Genomic DNA, 21,567 nt, shown 5'->3' with positions numbered 1-21,567 from the left:
AACCGACCGAGCCACCCAGGCACCCCAAGGCTACTGTGTTTTAGATGTCACACCACACACACTGTCATGAGCTTTTTATTCCTCACTCAAAAGTGTAAAATAATTTTGTATTAAGGGTCAGAACTGTGACACCATTTTACAGATGGAAGAACTGAAATTTGGCCTGAAACATAGGCGGCATCTGAGTTCTGTACAGAGATATTTTGCAGACAGCCACAAAAGAAATAAAATAACACACAAGTTTTATTAACATTAACAGAAGTTTCTGGATATCGGTGAAAATGAAAAGCCAATGATATTCACGTTTAAGAATTTTGTTAATTCAGCAGTGAGGCTTTTCCAAACCATCGTGGGTGGCCAAAATGACTGCTCATTCAAAGCCAAATGTTACCCTGGAATGCCTCTGCAGAGCAGAGAGAAGAAATGCAAAGTTTAATTAAAAAGAGCTCCTCAAGAGCTAGAAGATCAACCCTGTTGTTTAATTAAATTGTAGACATTTTGGAGAGCTGAATATTTAAGTGATAGATCTTATTTCTCAGGCACCCTTTGTCTGATCTTGGACTCTCCCCACAAAGTCCAAAGCCAGCCAGATAGTGGATGTCTTTTTCTCCCCAGGGAGACTGTGCAGTATTCTACAATTCGACTTGCTATTCCTTTTCCAGGTCTTGAGGAGCGGGAGGTGGAGGGGCACTTTCCTCCCTCTCCTCCTCAGTGGGGCTTCCCTCTAGACCTTTTTTTGGCACATTTGGGAATGGCCCCGGAATCCAGCCTTGAAAAGGTCACAGGAGTCAATGGGGGCCCAATTGGAGCCTGGATGATTTTGGAGATGCAGAGAGGATAAGGTAGCATTTGCAAATCCTTGCCTTTAATGTGTCTACTCTTACAGTCACAACACCAGGATAGGCAGACTGAAAAGCTAGAATATTCCTCTGGATTTAACAGAGACCCAAGGATTCTTTCTGCCCTCTGGGAGCTAGACTATGAGGTCTGGTGATGACTTTCCCATTATCTTGACTCTCCACTCTTGTCCATGCGGAAGGACCCTCGTCTGGTCATTCCTAGGCCAGTGGAGAAGGGGGATGGGGTCACAAGCAGTTATCTGCAGTCTTTTGTTTTTCCATCAATCCGTCTCCTCTGGAATGAGATATACTCTATACGCCTGAAACCTAACAATTTTTTATCAGATTGTTCTCCACGGACCCATCTCCTTATCCCTTTCATTTAAATAACTGGTCCTCATAGCCAGGACTCTCCATACATACAAGTGGAGAAGGTGTTTTTGAGGTCTACTAAAAGGCTCAATTATCTGAAATAATGTACTCTTAGAGCCCTTCCCCGATATTTATATGCTATCAATACTGAAATAAACCTTTAGGACGAAGGGAGGGCAAAATTCCTCAGGGCACCCAAGGTAAAGTTCAAATACGTGACCAGAAAAAGGAAACATGTTAGCCCAGTTGCTGTCCATGAACATTTACCAGAGTCCGGCTCCCCCGTATCAGGCTGTGGTGTGGCTGAGTGAGAAGGACTCTGGAGCTCATCCAGACCATGTGTTTTTTAGAAGTGGAAAGTGAGACTTGGCATTGAGGTGATCCACTCAAGGCTTGTAGTGACATAGAATCAGAACCCAGGTCTTTTACCCCTGGTCCAAAGTCCTTTCTATACCTGTATCTTGTGACCTGGGAAAGTTGGGCACAGGGGGAAGAGACTGGGTTGTGGTATGAGCCACACACCAGGGAAGGGGCAGCACAGGGACACGGCAGCATTACAGACAATGGGAAGAGCGGGTGAGGAAGTCGGAGCCCCCACTTGTACCTACTAAGGACTGGACTGTTCCCACAACTCCCACATGCTCTGTGCCTATTGGTGAGGGACGTTGGGCCAGGGAGTTGGAAGCACGCATGTCTAGGCACAGCCCTGAAGGCCTGGGAAGCCTTACTGCACATTGCGGGAAGAGATTTGGGAAAGGTGGTCACCAGGGAGACCCTTGAAGGAGTCAGACTCAGGACACCCTTTGGGGGCCTGACAAAGTAAGGCTAGAAGTACCTGAAGAAAGACATGGCACAGCTAAAGACTAATTTTTCTTTCACATTTTTGTCTAGAACAGGGCCTAGTAGAGTCGTATAGTAAAGACGCAAACTGGCGAACTCAGGATCTGAGTAAGAGCCACACTGAACACACAACTGGGTAAGGTCCCACTCTGATGTTTCACACCTTGAGATTGTAAAGCAAATTGTGATCCATTTTCTCTTGTGGGTATGTGAGATTTTTCACAAGCTTCCTGTGAAATTGTTCGGCCGTATAGTTGGATCTCAATTTATAAACAGAAAAGAGGAAAAAAGAACAAAGTGGTCAAACAGCTTGCCCAAGAACGTAACATACCCACAGGCCAACCACAGTCTACACATCACAAATTGCAAGTCCTCGAATGTAGGACCTGTTCATGGCTAATCCACAGTACCCAGTGGAGTTCTGAAAATCGTAACGTACTCTGTTCCCCCATTGTTGTTTGTGTTACAAAATTCCCATTTTGAAAGTACTGTGTGGCATCTATACTAAGGCATGTTTTGTGATTCAAATGGCTTTCTTCCCCAGTATTTCCGTAAACATCCACACCACCTTCCGTCTCACTTGCTGCTCTCTTCGTTCAGCTTTGCTAGCTCCTTCCTTCTCTTCCAGACCTCTCAGTGTTGGATGTATTCTCTCCCTTGATGACCTCATTCTGTCCCATGACTTCACATATCGCCTGGATATCCGGCACCCCAACTTCGTTCTCCAGCCCTTATCCCCTTTCCAGGCTCCTCACTCATACCCAACTCCTACCCAAGTAGCTCCACGTGGATGGCTGGTAGGCAGTTCAAGTAACTTGCTTAAAAGAGGACTCTTGGTTCCATAGCCACCTCCCTCCGTGCTCCCAAGCCTGCTCCTCCCCAGCCCTTGCTATACTGACACGTGGCACCACTTTTCACCCACTTGCCATGAACCTGAAAGTCTTCTTTCTCCTCACACATCCTCATCCAGTCTGGCACCAAATTGTCAGTTCTACCTTCAAAACACTTTGCAAATTGTCATCTCTTCCACCACCTCTATCTCTACCCTCATCTTCCAACTGGCGTTCCGGCTGGCTCTTTCATGGTCCCCTGGTCTTCACTTCAAGTCTTTTCCCCACACAGCAGCCAGAGTGACCTAATGCTTAAATCACGTCATGTTGCCTCCCTACTCAAAAGCCTCTACTGGCACCTGGTTGGCTCAGTTGGTACAGCATGTGACTCTTGGCCTCAGGGTGGTGAGTTCAAGCCCCATGCTGGGCACAGAGCTTACTTTAAAAAAAAAAAAAAAGTCATCAAAAGCCACTACTAGCTTCCCATTGCCTTTAACATAAAACCTCAACTATTGACTGTGGCCCCAACTCTTGACAGGTTGGATACAACCCTGATAATCTGGCCCCTGCCTCCCCTGTCAAACTCAACTACTAAATTGCTACTTTACTCCAGTCACTTTCTTCCTTGTTTTTCTTCTAACATGTGAGTTCTCAACCTTTTCTGTGCCATGGATCCCTTCGGCAGTCTGATAAAGCCTACGGATCGCCTTTTAGAAGCAAGTTTTTAAATGCAGTAAGTAAAATACTTGAGATTGCAAAGGATACAACTGCATGGAAATACGATTACCAGAATATTAAAAATCAAATTTGTGACACAGTAATAGATGTGCGTCTTCATCACCGTGTTAAGTCACAGGATCCAGCAGCTCTAACAGCTATCATAATTTTGAAGTCGTGATGAGCACGAGTGACATTTGCGGATATCTGCAGCAACTATAACGCAATATGAAAGTGTCGGTGATTTCTTTCGGTGACAGAGTCGAAGCTGCCGCTAAGACACTGCGGTTTGTTTGCCCATATTCATTAGTGGAGGAAATGCTAAATTTCAGGTAGAAGTTAGTGAAAATAGAGATGTAATTTTCTTTCCCATTCAACTCCAGGAGCCGCTGCTTCTATCCACGGACATCAAGTTAAAAACCCTTCCTTAACTCACCAAGCTCACTCCCACCTCTGGACCTGTGTACCTGCTATTCCCTCACCTGGAATGCTCTTCCCCCAGATCTGTGCAGAGCCCCCTCTTGCCTCATTCAAGTGTCTGTACAAAGGCTGCTTTCTCAGAGAGTCCTACCCTCACCCCTCTACCTGAAACAGTTAATTTCCCCATCACACTCCTTCTTCTTGTTCTGCCTCATTTCCCAACCTTACTTACCACCTTCAAAGTCATGTTGTTTATGTGTTAGTTTATCTGTTTACCGGCTTCCTAAGGTAAAGCTCCATTTCCTGTCTTGGGTCTCCAAGGTCTCCTGGCATCTAGAATGTGCCTACCAAAAGAAAGTATGTAGCAGATATCTGTGAGCTGAGTGGATAACTGTAAAGGAAGGAACATGATCTGGACTTTCGGACACACGAAAGGAAGAGATGTTTGGCTCCAAATTCCAATCAAAAGGGACAGTTTTTCACATTTTTTCCAAAAATGGGATTTCCAATAGAGGAACTATAATCCATGTTTTACAGTCGTATAAACATGGCTCATGACACAGCTTGGGCATGTGCCTGGTTCTCTCCCAGAGGATTGGCTGTTAAACCACCAGAAGCTGGCAAATTTTTATCACAATGGACAATAGCTTGGTTCGACTACTTCAATTAAAGTATAACAGATCACTCCTAATAATAGCTATTTTCTTTTAAACTTGCTCTTACCATTTTGAATTTGGCTGACCCTGAAAAGGAAATTTCATTGAATTGGCATTATACTTCACTCAAAAGAAAATAACATTATAGAGCAAACATAATAATTTATCACATTATGTGGAGGCCACTTAATTCTTTATTGCAAGGAGCAGTTTAATATTGAAGCTTTAGGGGACTTCCTGGAATAACTCATTAGCCATTAAAAATACGGGCCTTGATATTACTCAGCCATTTTAAAAAAACAAGGTCTTGCCATTTGCAGCAACATGGATGGACCTAGGGGATGTCACGCTAACAGAAACAAGTCAGTGAAAGACAAATACTAAATGATTTCACTTACATGTGGAATCTAAAAGACAAAACAAGTGAACAAACAAAAAACAAAAACAGACCCTTAAATACAGAGAACAAACTGGTGGTGGCCAGAGGGGAGGTGGAGGGGCGGAGAATGAGTGAAATAAAGGGGATTAAGAGGTACAAACTTCCAGTTATAAAATAAGTAAGTCATGGAAATAAAAAGTACAGCACAGGGAGTATAGTCAATAATATTGTAATAACATTGCTGGGTGACAGATGGTGTCCACACTAACATGTTGAGCAGTGTGTAATGTATACAATTGTCAAATTCTGCACCTGAAAGTAATACAACATTGCATGTCAACTATGCTTCCATAATAAAAATTTTAAAAACTAAAGTGAGTTTCTTGGAAACAAGATATGGGTCTTGAACTCAGGGAAGTAGACACAGCTTGAGAGATAAACAGATACTGTTCCTGCACATGTGATGCTACAGCAGTGCTTGTGGGTGGGATTTCCCAGGCAGAACATGTGGAATATGAGAAGGAACCAAAATCTGCTCCTAAGGAACCCATGGAAGAGGGGGGAAAAAAAAATCCAGGCAGGAAAACTTGGAATCAGAAATACCAGGTTGTTCAAGGATCTACTTGTTCAAGGATAAATTGACTTACTAATTGCCTAAGGTATGTAATTCCTGACCAGTTCTTGAAGATAAGGAAGAAGAAAGAGGGAAAGGTAATACATGTCCTATGACCTTTGTAAAGAGAGAGAATAAGATATAGCACAAATGTAACAAACAACAACTGAAAAATGCTAATCATTTCTCATTCGCAAATTATCTTACAAAAGCAAACACCTAAATGGAAGAGTTGGCAAAATGTAGAGCTTGATAAAGAAATCCAGAGAAAAATACTAGGGCAAACCTCAAGTGAATACAAGAATAACTCTGAGAGCTAAAAAGGAAAGTTAAAAAAAAAAAACAAAACACCTTATTAAATGCCAACAGTGGATGTGTCCCTGCTGTACCAAGACTTTGTTGGTGTTCCCAGAGTATCTGTTAAGTAATTGAAGCAAAGTGGTTTTTATTCAATCAACTGCATTTTGAACCGAAAATTGAAAGGAAAGGAAAGCAAAAATAATGCAATCCTGAAACAAACTGACCTACATATTAGATGAACATGCAGGAGCGAAACACAGAACAGGGAAAATCATTTAATTGCAAGTGTTTTAACTAGTAATCATTGGCAAATGAATGGCTAGTATTTCTAAATGGCAAAGAGTACACATGTTGGGTGCACAATGCTTGCTCGTGATGAAAATGAACTGATGGGTAAACATTATCAAACTTTTCTTTTAAGCAAAACACTTTGATGTAGTGGAACTCTTTCGGTATATAGAACAATTGAATCTGGTTGATGGGGGTGGGTGGGTGGTGGAGGGGGAACCCAGGGCCCTGCCCACCCAGCACCCCCTTTCCCTGAGCACCCCACCCCCTTCCCCCATCCTCACTCTAGGCAGCCCCTAAGGAACCTCTGGAAACCTAGGGGTCTGTGTAGCACTATTTGAAGACTGCTGGATTCAAGAAAAAAGACAGTGAGTGTGACAGCCCCCTGTGACACCCCAAGAACTTTAATTCATTCCTAACATTTCCTTAGTGACTTAATCCAACATAAATGTATCCACTTGTTAGCTGGAAGTGCTTCAACCATCAGGAAAAAAAAGTGAGCTTGAAACCAGTTTCCTTTTTTTTTTTTTAAGTTTATTTATTTTGAGAGAGAAGCGGGGGGGGGGGGTGCTTTAGCGGAGGGAAGGGCAGAGAGAGAGAGGGAGAGAGAAAATCCCAAGCGGGCTCTGTGCTCAGGGCTCAATCCCGTGAACCCTGAGATCATGACCTGAGCCAAAATCAAGACTCAGACGCTCCACCCACTGAGCCACCCAGGCACCTCAAGACCAGTTTCTTTCTCTCTGCCACAGCTGTCATATACACACACGTTCCAGACTCTAGTGCTATCTGAGCATTAGTCTCAGGGCTGGCCCCAGCATAGCGGTGGGGAGGGCATGAGGAGGAGCAGTGGATTTGGTGGGCATTTTTCTCCTCATTTTCCAGAGAAGCCAGGGTAGGAGGCAAAGGAGGCTTAAGCTTCAGGATGCTTCACTTGCAAGGAACCCTCGTGATTCCAATGAGTGTCACCAATCCAGAGTGTTGAAAAGGAGTTACTGTGCCCACTTGACCTGCCCTGAAAGCTCATACAGGAAAGAAATTTGATAGAGGTTCTCCCAATCCTAAAAGTTCACACGACATGACCAATAACATGTTGTAAAGCCAAAAGAAACTTTTCTGTTCCTAATAAAATATAATTTGCCATCTACCATGCTAAGGGAAAGACTATTTCATGTATTATCACTATAAAAAATGGTACTAGAAAATCATGGTAAAATAAAGAAGCAATTAATAAGTATGCAGCAAAAAAACAAAAAAAGTAGTGACAAAGAATTAAAGAGGTATACTAGGCAGTTAAACGACAAAAAATACTATATTTTTCTAGGTTTTGTTACTGGTCAGCTTTTTTTTTGCTTTTTTTTTTTTAAGTAGGTTTCATGCCCAATGCAGAGACCAATGCTGGGCTTGAACTCACAACCCTGAGATTAAGACCTGAGCTGAGATCAAGAGTCTTAACCAACTTGAGCCACCCAGGTGTCTCCGTTACTGGTCAGCTTTTTAAACTGTAAAATTTGTTGTGATTTCTTTACTCATTCTAAACCAAGATTCATTCTTGTTCTGACTTTGTATTTGGTATTTTGTATTTTTTTTTTAATTAAAGAAGGTGCCAAAAAATGCCAGCTTCAGGCCCCACAAAGCCTGGATCCTTCCCTGTGTACCGGCAGAACAGATGGGGGAAAGCTACTGTAGATGGAAGAATTGAGGAACAGAAAGTGAGAGTCTTATTTTAGACCATATTCACAGCAAAGGTCAGATCACATCCCCTCCCCGCAAGCCAACTGGATCCTTTAATAATATCACTACATAGTTTAAAGAAGAAAACTACTAGTATAATAGGGCTCCCCTTACATGTAAGCTGGAGTTCAACTATGGGCCCAATCCTAAATCGCTGGGGGAGGCCTAGAAGACATTTATTTGCATGAAGAACAGAGGAGCCTTCTGGGAAAGAACTCATTCTAAGAGGAGCAGGGACCTCGCTTGGGCAGCTTGACCGGTGGTAAGCCTTTGTCATTAAAATTCTCAGTAGAGTGTGTGTTACCCGCTTTTGTTTCATGGACACACTTCCACACTTCATCACTCACCACTTACACAAGACTCGTGTGTGAGTCCTTTACAGAAAACATTGGAGCCCCCAAGGAAGCAGCTTCACTAAGGCCTCTGCATAACCATAAGGTGAAGGAAACCTTTTCTAAGAGGAGGTGGGACCAGAGTCAGGGCAACTCTAGCATTTTGGGAATCCCACTGCTTCCTAGTGCCGTGGCATGAGACAGCAGTGGCCACAGCTGCCTGGCAGGGAAAGAGTGGCCCGGTGGACCCAACGGAGTAAATTTGTCCGTGAGTTTATGGAGACGTCCAGAAAATGAGGGAGACATGTTGCAGAGGACTGAGGATATCTTGGCTGAGCTGGTGGGCATGGACTAGTGAAATCTGGTGCATTACTAACAATGTAGTCCAGCTTCAGGAAGGTGAGGCATGGGGAAAACCGGCTTATGTTTGCAATGATAGAGTGGGAACAGGGGCGGGGTTGAGGTTCTCAGGGGTAACGTAGTTAAGGGGACCTGGGTGTTACCTGTCACAAACTTGCTGTGTGCCTTTACACCTCTGCTTCTTCATGTGTAGAAACGTGGTGCCAGCATCAGACAGATGATCTATAAGGTGTCTATTAGCTCTAAAATTCTACAATTCGAACTGAAAATCTTTATGGGTCTTCCAGGGTAACATCAAGCAATTACAAGAGATTCTTTTTAGAAAAGAGGGCACAAAACAAGGCGAGAACAAAGTGCACCCAGCACAGTTGCCTCCTGGAAGTTTTTGTTACTTTGAATAATGAGCAAATAAATGTCACTGAATGAGGAGGCCGAACCATCTCTCACAGGTCCACACACACACACACACGCGCGCGTCACATTGGGTATCTATCAACATCATAAGGATCCAATTCTCTTTCATCTGGACTTACCACTCGTTACAGGGTCTGAAAGTTTGGAGAAGCGTCTCACTGTGACCAGTGAAAGATGAGATCTATGAGGCAGTGATACATACGTGACTGTGCAATTGCAGTAAAACAAACCTCAGTGCGCCTAAATTGCTGGTTTCCGAAGACGGACAATCCTGATTTGTAGCTTATCGGTTATGTTGAGAGAGAGGGCTGTTTTATCTGACCATATTGAATTATGGATATTTATAAGATTATAAAGAGCTGAGCATGGCTGCTCTTTGAATGACACAGAGAGATGACTGTCGGTGGGGGTTTCTTCCACAGTGGCTTTCTGAGAGATCCTGGGTTCTCATTTGAATAAACTGGGAAATAGCTTCAAGGGATCCTAATCTGAAATGTGTAAAACAGAGGGCCAGACAAAAGAATCCAGCCTCAGATCTGGCTATCGAAGTCTTCCAACTAATGTTCTCTTTATTCTCTCTGAGAGATTACATGCAAATTGTTTCAGTCATGCAAATAGCTGGGCTCCCACAGGCCTAGAGAAAGGGACTTTTGGAATAAGGCTGAGACCTGGAAAACACCTATCAATTTCTAGATGAACAAGTGAAGCCCAAAGAAAACAAGAGATTTCTCGGGTGCTGTGTGTGTCAGAAGCATGAATGCAACCCGGAATCTGGGGCCCCAGAGGAGGTGAAATTCAAAGAACAGTGTTCCTGCCAGGACTGCTGAGCAGGGCAGTGGGGGAAGGTGGCTATAGGCACCGTGATTGTAGAATGTTGTGTCAGTGGCTCCCTTAGAATTGTGCTGTGTCATCTGCACAGTGGCCATGCTCTGTCCTCCTTGTTCCTTCTCAAAATCATTTCGCTTCAAGGCCCACGACTGGCAGTCCCAAGAGAAGGAAGGGTGGAGGCACCGGAGTAGGCCTCTGCCCAGCCCACTGCCTTTTCCTCTCCTAGGAATGCATTTTTTTTTTTTAAGTTGCTGACAAACTGGAGTTGATGGCTTTCCCAGATGCCCTGCAATCAGACAAGGCTACAAACATCCAGAAAGCCCAAGTGAATTCTCATGCACATTGGAAAGGTTAAAAATGACAACGGGAAATTCGGGAATTGTGAGGAAAATGGAAAATCCTTAACCTATTTAGGAAGATGCTACAGGCTGGGATTCTCTTGCTTCTGTGCTAAACATAGCTATTGCTAAGGAGAATATGGACCAAAATGTGGCTACACCTCTTTCAAGATGGCGATCTTCAGAAAGTAGGGGCTTCAGGTGGAGGGCACAGAGGAACAACCAAAAGAGCACTCAAAGAACATAAGCAAATCAGGTTCCTATAGAAAAATATTCAGTAAACCAGACTTTCCTTAAGTACACCCATTTACTTCAGTGACTTGTATTGAAGTTATTCAATGATATGGCACAAAAAAATGCCCTAAGAGTATACATCCCAATCCATGTCCATGGCAGTGAAATCATAAGTTTGGTTTAGATACAAAGAAACCTACTTTGAGCTTCTTGACTACCTCCTGCCCACATGGTCTTCCTGCTGATGCCACGGGGCTTACACACATAGGCCCCTGCTGTTCCTCTGGAAAAACTCACCTCTACAGACCTTTCCCACAATCTATCTTCTATTTTCCCCTCTTTGCAATGCTATGGCCAAGGGGGAATCGATACCAAAAACTCAGTAAAATTAATGTTTAGACCATTGAATCTCAACCCTGGCTGCACGTTGGAATCATTTGGGGAGTCTTGTAAAAATGCCCATGCCTGGCTCCCACTCGGTACCAAATAAATCAGCAGCTCAGGCTGAAACCAGAGCACCGGTTCGTGTTAAAAGCTGGTGCAGGTCAAGACATCCTCCAACCATGAGAGTTATAGCAGTGATTCTCAAACTTTATTCAAATTCAAATCTCTTCTCTTTGAATTTGAACTCTGCAGGAGCCCTGCATTCTTGTTCCCTATTTTGGGGAGGTTGTTTAAAAAAGCCCAATGCCCAAAGTTCACCCTGAATCAGTTAAATCAGAATTCCTTGGGCGGGAGGGGGGATTGGGGGTGGGGAACCAGACATCAGTATTTTTAAAGGTTTCTTAGGTGCTTCCAAAGTTTAGCCTCATCTGAGAAGCGATGAGTTAAATGACCAAACCCAACTAGAACACCAGGATCTGTGCGGGGTCACCTGAAAGAGAGAATGCTTCCAAGGCAGGGACAGGAAACCAACAGTGTTTGGCTGGAGCCTGGTTGGAGGTATTAACACATCTAAAGATAGAATGAGTGAACCAAAGGAGGAGGTCTGCATGGAAAGAGAAGTGGGAGTGAGGGGACACAGCTCGCCAAAGGGAGAGTGCCTGGGGAACTGACAGGAACAGCCAGTCCTCTCTATTTGGGCAGGTCCATCTCCCAAGAGGAAGTGAAGCCATGAGCTTAAGAAAATGTGACACCCTTTGACGTTAAAACCATCCCTCTAATATCCCCTGCTCAGGTTGTGTACTCAAGCTGTGTTCTCATTACCATTTGTCTTCCTATTTAGTTTCCTACTGGGAGAGACTGTGTTAGTCAAGGTGACCACAGATGTCCACTCTGCCTAGAAGTTCTTATTTCTCGTCGCAAATGAATAAATTGCGACTTGGTTTATAGAGCAGTCTCTTGAGAGCTTGACTGATGTGAATCTGTCCCTGAGAACTTGATCCACTCTAGCATGTGGACAAAGTCCGGTTTCTAAGTCTGCAAATCAGAGTGGCATCAGCTCAAAATTCCTGGGATTTAGCACAGAGCTTTTTTTCATGATAGTCTCCACCAGGTTGGGAGATCCTGGAAGACAGGGGTCAATGTTTTCTTTTTCTGTGTATCACCAATACCCAGCTTAGTGCAGGGACATTGGAGGCAATGGTGATAGTCTAGCTATTTACACCCATGTCGATGGTCATTGCCCCTTTCACACGACGTGAGCTCTAGCACTGGAGCAGAGTTCTGGAGGCCCCTATGGGGCCAAGCATGAATCTTGTAGGTACTTGGTCTTAGAGAATTCAGGAGGTGCAAGGTGATTGATAGGTCTGGGGCAGATAGGGACACTGGAAAGACTCAGGGTAGTGACATTTTACCCACAAGTATGGAAATATTTTGATATTTTAAAAACTAGTATATCCAGGGGCACCTGGGTGACTCAGTGGGTTAAGTGTCCGACTTCGGGGGGGCGCCTGGGTGGCTCAGTCGGTTAAGCGTCCGACTTCGGCTCAGGTCATGATCCCGCGGTCCGTGGGTTCGAGCCCCGCGTCGGGCTCTGTGCTGACAGCTCAGAGCCTGGAGCCTGTTTCAGATTCTGTGTCTCCCTCTTTCTCTGACCCTCCCCTGTTCATGCTCTCTTTATCTCTGTCTCAAAAATAAATAAACGTTAAAAAAAATTAAAAAAAAAAAAGTGTCTGACTTCGGCTCAGGTCATGATCTCACAGTTTGTGGTTTGAGCCACGCGTCGGGCTCTGTGCTGACAGCTCAGAGCCTGCAGCCTGCTAAGGATTCTCTCTCTCTCTCTCTCTCTCTCTCTCTCTCTGTCTCTCTCTCTCTCTCTGCTCCTCCCCCACTCATGCTCTGTCTCTCTGTCTCTCAAAAAATGAATAAACATTAAAAAAAATTTTTTTTAACCAGCAGATCCAGCCATATTGGTGCGTGACAACTAAATATCAGCATTGTTTGTAGGTAACAAATATTTGTTGATTAAATGAATGCCTGTCACTAAAGCATTCTCCCTGTGGCTGGTGGTACTCCATTATCTGTCCACTCCCAGCAATGCCAAAGACTTTCCTTCCCAGAGCTCCGTGACACCAGACCCATGCAGAGTGTGACTAAGCATGGCTTTGGCTTTAGATCACATAACCTTGGGAGCTGGTTGGGTCTGGTGGCTGGGACACGAGGGGTGAGAAGAGAAAGGAGTGTGGCCTCCTCACAGGATTAATAATACAAAGCACAGACTTGCTTTAGCTTTAATTAAAAAAAAAAAAAAAGTTACAAAAGCCCCAAGGCCTTTGCAACTGTGAAACTCCTTTGGCAAAATCACTGCTCTTTGCATGGTATTCGAAAGCTATGCACTATCTAATATGAAAGCAAAAAACCCATTCGTCTAATATTTGTAGCAAGGCAGCCTGATCAGATGAGAACGAAACTTCTGATCCCCTTGAGAGTGGAATCTACTGTGATTTCCCAACAAGGAGACTGTCTAAGAACTGCCTTCTTAGCATTCTGCTCTCTCTCCTACATTTGATATTCTGTGAGGAGTGACCACTGAGGGATGTCACTGGGTGAGAACGCTGGAAAACACTTGTTTACCGTGTCATTCCTGCTTTGTCATTCTGCTGGCAACTCGTCCATTTCCCTCCTCAGGGCACCTTAAAGGGACATGTGCAACCAATCAAGTAAAAAGATCTAAGAGCTCTTTATGGTTAATTGCGCTGTTACTGTTAAATGTGAAAATATGTCCATTTGCAGTTCATCATGCCATACAAACTTTGGGCCTTTCGGACTTTTCCCTGGCTGCCTTACTCTCCCCACCCCACCCCTCCACCCCCAGTGCCCATGCCCTGAAATTGTAGTGAACTGGGTCTTGTCTTGCTATTGAGAAATCCAGTCTAGGGTTGTATTTAGAGAAGATAGTTTCACTAATACACAAATTATTTCATAGCTCCTGGGTGCATATAGTTAGAAGAAGGGTTATTGGGCGCCCACTAATGATATCGAAGAGATGTCCAAACAGACCGATGAATACCTCCCATGTTGTGGACCCAAAATACATCTAGAACAGCTCTGAAGGTGGGCCACCACGGCAAGACATTTGTTTCCAAGTTGCCATTTTGGTATCATCTTCCGGGCATCTCAGAAAGCTCTCGGCCGAGATCGAAACAGAAAAGGTTTCATTATCCAAAAAAGAAAAATCTATTCTATCGTGTGAGCCCGGAGTGAAAAACAGCACGTGAACTCAAAGCTGCCAGTGTGCCCTCGTGCCAGCTGGTTCAATGGGCAGAAGTGAGAATGTTAATAAACACTCTAATGAAAGGAAGTTGTTGGATAGTAATTAACATATGCCATTAGTATCTGTCCCTTTGGCCAGACACGGCAGACAGGCTGAAACCATACATACAAATGAGCGTCTGCTAGGACCGTGCAGGGAAGAAAGGGGGACAGTGTCATTGTGAGCGGCTGGTGTTGTCAGGAGCTTTAAATCACAGGCCACTTAGTAACAAAAACAGGGAAGGCTTTTGTGTTCCAGAACAGTCATGTGACTGAAAGTTTTAAAATTTTAATAAACAGTTTTTCATTCTTGTTTACTTTTCTCTCACCTCAAAACATACTGTTTATAGTTCTTTTTTTTTTTTTTTAAGGAAAATACTGACTTAGCTTTTTTTTTTTTTTTTTTTTAAATCAATGAGTACAGGGCTGCAACTTAGGGCTTTTTGTTTTTAAACCACAATTTCCTAATCTCTCCAGGAAGAGAGGTGATTACATGAGTCTCATGGGCACCCTGGTGGTTGTATTTCTCAAGATTTACATTATCCCTTTTCTGGTTGACCTAAAATGGCTTCTAAATCATACCAACTACTTCCAAATGCTGCCTCTCACAACGCGGTGGAAAGTCAAAACTGAAAACACAGAGGCCAGTCAGCTTCACTAGCTTCTTTTTGCAATGGGAAACCGAGGCCCAGAAAGGCGAACCAATGTCCCTTAAATCACAGGCCTCGTCTACTGACCGTATGAGTCAAGCTTTTTTCACATCCTAGGCCACACTGTCTCATTGCTGGATTCTCTCACTTTGACCAGGACTCAAAGGCACATTAAGAAGAGACTAAACCACATGTGGATGCTTCTTCATGTGTGTTGATTTGCTGGGAGCACACACATTTGGGGAGAAAACTCAACATTTCAGAAATACCAGGAGCAGTGACGCTTGGTACTATTTGGCAACGAGATGTTACGAGGAGTGAAAACTAGAAAATCTAGCAGGAACAAAGGAAAAGCAGAAAAAGAAAAGAGTCAGAAAATTTACAGTAAAATCTGAGTTGACAAGACAGACTGGCACCACAAGTACGTAGGTAGAAGCCTCTGGAAGAGGTGGTTGTGAAAGTTAACAATTTTCCCAGTAAGTTAATTTGAATGACTGATTTTAGGCGTTTGTGATAATTCAAGCTGGCTGAAATTTATCTTTGTGCTGTCTTTGAAGAAGGAACTTATTAAACCAATTAAGGGATAAACAGAAGTATCGACAAATTATTTTAACCTACTTGAGATAATAAAATAACTTTGAAGCATTGTTTGAGCTTTAATTTTTTAATGCACTGTGCTGCCTTTGATTGAGTCGCATCTACTTGCTCAGGCAGACCCAGAAAAACTTTCATCTACGTCTCTTCAGTCACACTAATTCACTTCCCAACTGTAAATGAGGAATAAAGGGCCCTATTTGGTGAGGGAGCAAACTCCTTTCTTGAAGAACATTCTGTGGGGAGGCGATAGCCAGTCTCAGGGTGACGAGCGAGTGTTCTCTTCCCCACTTGCTACACCTCAGGGAACCGTCCGTCAGTCCTGGAGACCTCCCTGGGAAGTGAAGGCAACTGAAGCCTGTCAGGGTGTGGTGGGTTCCAGGAGAACCTTCAAGCCGGACCGCAAGGTCCACTTCAGGAAGTTCCGGCCTTCCTCTAATCAGATTGGATCAGATGGGCTTTTCTGTCAGCTGGTGACATCATTTATTCACTAATTTATTTGTTTAAAGAACTTGTTGAGCACCTTCTCGGTGCTAGATGTGGTGCTGGACCAATGGGCCTTCGTCTTTGATCATGACAGAATGGGTGTCTGTCCTAATGTAGCTTTTTGCTGCTTTCTCTTTGTCACTTCGTCAGATTCCACGTCAGATTATAGCGCCATGAGGTGTCAGATTTTGCTCTAAAAGGACAGAGGAGCAGTCAAATGAGAAAGGATTTATGGGGCACCTGCATGGCTCAGTAGGTTGGGCATCCGATTTCAGCTCAGGGCATGATCTCAAGGTTTGTGAGTTCGAGCCTTGCATCAGTCCCCCGTGCTGACAGCTCAGAGCCTGAGCCTGCTTCAGATTCTGGGTCTCCCTCTCTCTCTCTCTGCCCCTCTCCCACCCACTCTGTCTCTCTCTCTCTCTCAAAAATAAAAAAACATAAAAAAATTTTTTTTTAGGGGGCACCTGGGTGGCTCAGTCGGTTAAGCATTTGACTTCAGCTCAGGTCATGATCTCACACTCCGTGAGTTCAAGCCCCGCGTTGGGCTCTGTGCTGACAACTCAGAGCCAGAGACCGCTTCAGATTCTGTGTTTCCCCCTCTCTCTGCCCCTCCCCTGCTCATGCTCCGTCTGTCTCAAAAATAAATAAAAACATGAAAAAAAAATTTTTTTAAGGGGAAGGATTTGAATAAGTCATTTATACTGTAAGTCTGTGGGCCTCACCTTGGCCCCCACAAAGCCCTGGGTATATGTTCATCCAAAGGTTCATAGACCAGATTACAAATGTTAGTGCTTATAACGACCCTGGACATGACTGGGTACAACTCTTTCATTTAATAGACAAGGACACTGAAGCACAGATAAGAAAATAAGCTCTGTTCGAGGTTCTACGGAAGGTTCAGGGCAAAGCCTGCCCTCCAGGGCTCTGTCTCCTATACCAACTTTGCACAGAAGCAACCAACTAAATCTGGCTTTGAGCAGGAACTATTTGAGACACGTATTAGGAGGAGAGATGAACTGAGACAGCTTTATCTAAAAATCAGAACCAATGAGTAACTTAAGTATATCCCTCAAAATTGTTTACGAATGCTTATAAAAACAGCGGTGTTGATTAGGTGTCCCTTCTGGAGGCTCAGATGTGATCTGAATTGAACAAACTGAAATATGGCCACAGTGGCCTGGCTTAGGCATGAGAAAGAACAGTAAGTGGATTCCAGCCTGCGCTCCCAAGCTCGAATCCTCTCCTGAAGGGGTTTCCCACGGGAGAGAGAACCATGTGACCCTGATTAAGGAGCCATGGTGACTTCCTGGGGGTGTGTTACCGTGGGGTTGGCAGTGACCGGTGCACATTCTGCAGCAGCGGGGACCGATCCTCACAGAGGACGGTGGCTTCGGCTTGTGTGCGGCCCCCTGACCGCTGCTGCTCTCTAGGTTTCTGAGGCCCTCTGTGTGTTTACTCACATTCCAACACGCTTCTGCCCAGCGAGTGTCCTCTCTCTTGAAAGGATTCGCTGCTGCTGCTGCTGTTGCTGTTGCTGATAATTGCAAACATAACATGCACTCATAACAAATTCAAGTAACACAGAAATATAAAGAATTAGAACTGAATAGTATCCCTCCCTTTCCCCCACTTGGTGCTTCCTCTCCAGTTCCTTTTCTTACAGGTAAGTGCTACTAACAGTTTAGTGTACATATTCTTCCAGACAAAAATATATTATATATAAGTGTATGTGTGTGTATATATGTATGTGGATGTGTGTATATATATAATTTATGTTTTTTATTTGCATTCACGTGCACTCGTATAAAGTTTTCCCCAACATAAAGTGCATCAAACCACATGTATTATTTTGCACTTGCCCTTTTCCCTTAACTACATATTACGCATATTTTCCCATGCTGGTACAATGCGTTACAAGATGTGTGCATACTCTGGGGCACCTGGGTGGCTCAGTCGGTTGGGCGTCCGACTTCGGCTCAGGTCATGATCTCGTGGTTTGTGAGTTCGAGCCCCGCGTCGGGCTCTGTGCTGACAGCTCGGAGCCTGGAGCCTGCTTCGGATTCTGTGTTTCCCTCTCTCTCTGCCCCTCCCCTGCTCATGCTCTGTCTCTCTCTGTCTCAAAAATAAAACATTAAAAAAAAAATGTGTTCATACTCCAGTTGCTTTAATGAGTGCCCAACTGATGAACATTTAGGTAGTTTCCAATTCTTTGTTCTATAAAAATAACCTCCAGGGGTGCCTGGGTGGCTCAGTCAGTTAAGCATTCAACTTCAGCTCAGGTCATGATCTCACAGTTCGTGAGTTTGAGCCCTGTGTCGCCCTCTGTGCTGACAGCTCAGAGCCTGGAGCCTGCTTCAGATTCTGTGTCTCCCTCTCTCTCTCTCTCTCTCTCTCTGCCCCTCTACCACTCACGTTTTTTTCTCTCTCCCAAAAACAAAAAGTAAAACACTAAAAAAAAAAAAAAAAATTAAAATAACCTCCAATTAATATTAGGTAACTTTCCTAATTATTCTCTCCCACCCCACTGCTTAAAGCTCAGTTATATAAGTGCACCACCATATCTCAATCCTGTTATAAACTATGACACTTCAATTCTGTGCTAGTTAAGTAACTGCTGTGCCAAATGAGGGGATGAATATGAGCATTAGAATGTCATAAAAAATCAAAAGATATTAAGGGATTAATAGCACCGTTTGTTATATGTGGTCTTGTCTGGTGTTTTGGCCTATTTTCTCCCCTCAGACAGCTGCTACATTTTACCTGTATTTTCATAAAAAAAAAAATTAACCTAAAAAATTCAAACCAAGTTCATGTAATTAGTTTCGTTACACATCTCATCGGCCACGTGAGTGGCCGAGCCGACACTGCTGAGCTCTGTCCCACGTCTCCCTCACCGTGGACTCTCTATAAATATTAAACCAACCACAGAGGCTAAGCTGAACTACCCAGGGAACATGCATTCATCAGACCTCCATGGATCACCCACTTTGTACAAAGCCCTGAAGGCTTAACCAAAAAAGAATACGACACAGTCTCTGCCCTCCCCAACCTTGGCTGTAGTAGAAAAGATAGACATAGGGGCGCCTGGGTGGCTTGGTCGGTTAAGCGTCTGACTTCGGCTCAGGTCATGATCTCACGGTCCGTGAGTTTGAGCCCCGCATCGGGCTCTGTGTTGACAGCTCAGAGCCAGGAGCCTGCTTCCGATTCTGTGTCTCCCTCTCTCTCTGACCCTCCCCCGCTCATGCTCTGTCTCTCTCTGTCTCAAAAATAAATAAACGTTAAAAAAAAAATTAAAAAAAAAAAAAAAGAAAAGATAGACACAGAACACCAACTAGAACACGCAAAATGAATGAATTAAGTGTATGATGGAAGAACAAGTAAAGGGCATGCGTAGGACACAGGAAAGCTCTGCGTTCAAAAGAGAAGTCACAGGAATGTGGGCTTGAACTAGGCCTTGAGCAGAATTTTGACGGCAGTGTGGGTGGTGGGTGGAAGGGAGAAGTTTCAGGTTCGGGAATAAGGACACAGGTGCGAATGCAGATAACCGTGTAAGGAGCAGTGAAGAGTAGTGATGCCCTCTGCCTGGGAACCAGAGGCTGCGGAGGGATCGAGTGTGAGGCTGGAAAGGCACTTGGAGTTGAACTGTGGAAGGCTCTGAATGGGACAGTAAGGAGTTTCTGTGCTATTCAGTAGGCAACGGTGTTCCGCAGTGGGTTCAGAGATGTGCTCCATCCCCTGCTGTGGGAAAATAATCTGAGATGGATCGTGAAGAGAAGCAAGAGACTGAAGGCAAATGGTTGGGAGATTTTTTGCAGTAGTCGGGGGGAAAGGATCCTCTTTCCAGCCCAGGTCCTCTGCAGATTTGTCCATCCGTGGCAGAGTTGTATTTCAAATACCAGCTCATAACAATTAGATCGGCCATGTGTACCAACGCATGAAGAATATCTTGTGCTGCCACCAATAAAAATGAAAATGTGGCACTATCTGGAGAGCGTTTGGTTATAGAAGGTATGAGAACTGGAAAAAAAAAGAAACGTGGGGCCTTCCTCATATCATCAAATGCCCCATCCTTGCAGTCACGGCCCCCTTCCCTCTCTACGTGACACGGTGACTTCTCTAGAACTTCATAACAATGAACTTTTACGTTGGTGTCTATGTGTTAGTTACCTTGCCAACAGGTAAGAACCGCCCTATATTCCTAGCTCTCTTACCCAATATTCAGCAAGCATCAAACTGTGTCTGCGTTCCCTGTTCTCCTACCCTTTAATATCGAGCGCTAACAAGCATTTTACAGGCATTATCTAATTTTGTAACACAACGGTGTTACAAGCTTATCCAATATGTGAGTACCCACTCTGAGGTAGGCAGCAGGAATACAGTGATTAGAAGTGACAAAGTCACTGTTCTCGTTGAGCTGAGCCGACACTCAAGTGAGAAAGACAACAGCAAATACACGCATGGCTCTGTAACGTCACGCCAAGTGGCGGTGAAAACGAGGTGAAAGAATGAAGCAGAGGAAGGGGATGAAGGGGATAGAGAAGGTGAGGGGGGGTAGCAGAGGAGCAGCAGGGAAGAGGGACCTGGATTAATAGAGGAATGAACCATGCACAGATCTGGGGGAAGAGCATTCCAGGAAAAGTAACACCCGTTGAAAGATTGAAAGACGACCTGGCCACTAGGCTCCAAACTGTCTACTGAGGTGAGTGAGCAGGTGTAGGAAGAAAAGTGAGGAGGTCGGGGCGGCTGCAGCGATGTGAGCAAGAAGCGGGATGAGAGATCGGCAAGGATCCAGGGGCCGCGTCACACGGGGCCTTGCAGGTTTGGGGGGTTTTGTTCTGAGGGCGATCAGATGCCACTGGAGGATTTGAGTAGAGAAGTGACATGATCTGGCTCACAATTATGATTTCTGTTTTACAGATGAGGAAACTGAGGCTCAGAGAGGTAAGTTCCTTGCCCAATGTCATTCAGCAGGCAGGCTCACGTCCTGTCCGTGTGAGTCTCATCCTGTTCTCTTGCCCGTTCGGCTCGCTGCCTCCTTCCTCACTCAACCACAGGTCGGCTCAGCTCACACCCACCTTCAGTTCCTACTCCAGGCAGGAAAACCAAAGTCCGTGGGGCTAACATTCCCTGCCCCTGCAGTTACTCGCTTGACCATCGAGCTCCAGCCCCTCTGCCTGCCTTGACCCATGCCAGCCGGTCTGACTGCCAGACCCTTGTCTTGCTTCTGACCGGAATGACTTCCTGGTTCTCAGCCTTAGGCTGCTTAACCCCTGCAAGCACTCTCAGGACTGGAGGAAAAGTGGCAGTGGTGTTGGCTGTGGCATTAGAATGTTTGGTCCCAAGACCTCTCGCTCCGCCACTTGTAGCCACGTGGCCTTGGGCAACTGACTCAGCCATTCGCAGCTCCAGTTTTCTCATCTACTAAACTGGACGACACTCCAGCACCTCACGGCGGGTTGTGAGGACGGAGTCTCTGGCACAGGCTGGGCGCTCGGCAGAAGTGAGAAGGGAGACGTTCTTCTCGACTGTCTTTGGCACTTCCGTCTCCGACACAGGGTCTGGCTCTCTACCCGGCTCCCCTGGTGGGTCCGGGTCTCCATTCCAAGCAGCTCCCCCTAATATTGCACGTTTCAGGTCGATCAGATGGAAAACC

This window comes from Panthera leo, chromosome A1 (assembly GCF_018350215.1).
Source record: "Panthera leo isolate Ple1 chromosome A1, P.leo_Ple1_pat1.1, whole genome shotgun sequence".
Classification (NCBI taxonomy): Eukaryota; Metazoa; Chordata; class Mammalia; order Carnivora; family Felidae; genus Panthera; species Panthera leo.
Note: the sequence above shows the minus strand (reverse complement) of the source record.